The sequence below is a fragment of the Uloborus diversus genome, chromosome 6 (genome assembly GCF_026930045.1).
Source record: "Uloborus diversus isolate 005 chromosome 6, Udiv.v.3.1, whole genome shotgun sequence".
Classification (NCBI taxonomy): domain Eukaryota; kingdom Metazoa; phylum Arthropoda; class Arachnida; order Araneae; family Uloboridae; genus Uloborus; species Uloborus diversus.
The window spans coordinates 70,209,116-70,212,481 of NC_072736.1; positions in this window are offsets into that span (position 1 = coordinate 70,209,116).

Sequence of the window (3,366 nt, forward strand, 5' to 3'; positions counted from 1 at the left end):
TATCAAGAAAATAAAGTGTGAATTATCCAAATGACCAGAATATTACTCTTTCGTTCTTATTTTCTGAATATCTACACCATTTCTTTTAAACCATTTTGCAGTTTTTATACTGTAGAGCATTTGATGAAAAGGGGGGGGGGAGGTTGGAGAAGTGATAAAAAACAAACCACACTAAGAGCCAATATGAGCAAATGACGATGTGCTTCTCTTTTCTCCTCTCGTTTTTCCTTTCTGTCAACGGTTTGTCAAGCAAGCGGTTTTTATTTTGATTGATCTTGATTTGCAGAAGAATGCATGACTTTTAAAAGACTTTGCCTATTTTTCTTCATATTTTTGTAGTCTCAATTACCCCATATGGGACCTTAAAATACATATTTTTATATCTATTTTTCAAAAAAAATTCCCGTGGGAGAAACCCGCGGATCCCCAAAAAATATGGATGTTCTACATCCGACTGAAAGGGACACTCTCCTGTTATCTTTACCACTACAAGGTGAATAAAAAAGTGATAAGAAATAAAAATAAAAATAACAGTCCAACAGTGGCATCATTAAAAATCGGGACAAAAAACATCTATGTTAATATTTTTATGTGTGAATAATGGGTAAAAAACGTACTACTGTATACAATAGCTAAAAAATATGAATAATGCTCACACATTAGTTCAAACTATGGCTAAAAACATTATTGTATTGCATCTACTAACATTGAATGTAAAAAATACAGATAAAAGCAAAAAAAGAACAACAGCACAATCGTAAGTGAAAAAAATAATTTTAAGGGAAAAAATGTGGAAAGACTCGCTGATAATCCGACAGCCGATATTCGGGAGTTTACTGTAACTAGTTTTTTATTCTACTAAGAAATTTCGAATTGATGCCATCTTCAGCAGAAAAAAAAAAACGCTTTTGACGGACATATAATGAAAATATGTGCAAGTATTTCACCCCCATATTTGCAAATTTGGGGTACGAAAACTGCCCTATGTGTTTTTCTGATGTGTAAGCTATATTATTGTTAAGTTTCATTAAAATAAATTCCGTAGTTTTTGCGTGAAAAAGTAACAAACAAGGGCGCCCATATAGGGGGGCAAGGGGGGACTCGAGCCCCCCCCCCCTTTGAAATTAGAATTTCCTTGCTTTTAGTACTTTTTTCTTTGCAAAAATGTAAAAACATTTCTTCTCAAGCCATTAATGAATAAATTATTAAAAATGTCAAATTTTAATGACTCTAATCTGTCCTTAAATTAGTTTTCACGGGGAAAATATCCAGCTAAACCACGGGGAAAATATTTGAGCCCCCCCCCCCCCCCTTGCAACTTTGCAAATGGGCGCCCATGGTAACAAACATCCAGACAAACAAAATTTCGAGTATAGCAGTAAGATTAAAATAGTTAACGAAACTTTGCTACTCTGATGATTCGAAATCTCTCGTAACTTGCCGATTTGTTAATGTATATAGCAATCGCCAAACTTCACTACTTATTTTAGAAACATTTTGGATGAAAAGTTTTCGCGTCATGATCACCAAAAGTACTCCAGCGTTTGGCGACAATATTTCGTTTTCGAAACTTAGTGACAGATAGTTTTTAAAGTAGTGAGGGGGAGCAATATCCAAGGTATTCCAAAACGATTATTGCAAATTTGGTAACATTTTAAATCGCACCAAGAAGCCGCAATAATTGACGTTCCCCAAAATAACTAACGCAAGTACAGTGGGATTACGGGCAGCTACATTTTTTAAAACAGTTTGTACTTCAAAAGCCATATAAAGAAAGTTTTAGACACCATTTTCAAGAAAAATAACTGATAAATCTTTTTAAACAAGTGAAAAAAATTACATATTTTGGATATTCTTCAAATTTGTATGCTTAAACGTCGTGCTTTCGTGTCTAATTGAATAATATTTTGTTCTTTATACTTATTGCTGTTTTATGGTTAAAGATGAAGTTCGATTTTAAATCAAGTCAAAGCGGTGTTTTTTTGCGTTCTGCCAGTCAAAAAAGAAAATAATGTAGCTATTGTTTCTCCTATTACTGTCGCAGGGAACGCTGTGTATTTTTGCTTGATTTTTTTATTCTATTTAAAGTTCTTTTGTGGGTTTGTACATAAGAGACGGTAGGCTTATGAGAGTAGAATTCACTACTTAATTATCTGTAAGATATGTCGCGTAAATGAGCACCCGAGCAACGCCAGATAATAAGCTATTATATCGGTTGTACAGATAATTGGCACTTGAATTGTTACTTTGCTGAACAAAACAATAGCTGCTTTTCTACTGTTGCAACGCTAATAATTATATTCCTGACAGCCTTTGGCGGCTGGTATTTAGCCACGATGAAAAAATAATTTCAAATTATGTGTAGATCTCTGAACATCTTATTAAATCAATCAAATCTATCTCTGTAACTATCAATCTTTGTATTTGTATAGCTATTTCTGTATCTATCTCTATATTCATATAACCACTCTGAGTCAGTTTCCTGAAATAAGACTATCTAAAATCTCCACAGGGCAGGAAATTTAAAACAAATAATACATAGAAATTGTCAAAAAAAAAAAAAAAAAAATCTAATAGAATCTTATACATATAAAATCTGAGTATCTATCTATCTATCTATGTCCAAGCTTCTTCTCCCGAACGAGTGAACTGACCATCGAACCAGGTATCGATGGATTCGTAATCCTCCCGTCTTCATGTTTGGCTATTTAACATAATCCTCCGATAATAATTAGCGGAGATATCAATTAAAAACTATTAATTATGACTCTTAGATTACAAAATCAAATCCCTATTTTTCGAAGGCTTTCCTCCATTCAAATTATTATTCAGTGCTTCATCTCAACTTTCCGCAACAACGCTTTTATTAAAATGTACATCGGGTGAAGAAAATCATTGAGATGAAGGATTTGTTGCCATTTTTTTTCTCGAATATGAACAGGTAAAATTCTTGTTTTTGTTTTGAGGCTTTTCCTGTAATCAGGGGATTTAAAATGTTTACTTTTTGGGGATTTTCCGCAATCTGCTGCAAAATTTCACTGATTTTTGTTTTCTTTTCTTTTTGTCCAATCCTGAGGGTTGAACAGGCGTCACTTGACATAACTTTTATTTTCGAGGTAGACCGTGCAAAGCCGGGCGACGCAGCTAGTATATATATAAATCTAGTGAAACAGTATCCATGAACTATATATATATAACTGTATGGTTAGTAACATCAACCAAGCCAATATTGAATTATCAATCACCACAAAACGTGAGGTTAGCGTCAAAAATCACACCCTTCAAAAATTTAAAAGAAGTTTGTGAAACATAGAGTTTTGGGATATCAATGAACTGAATTTCCAGAAGTTTTAAATACAAGTAATT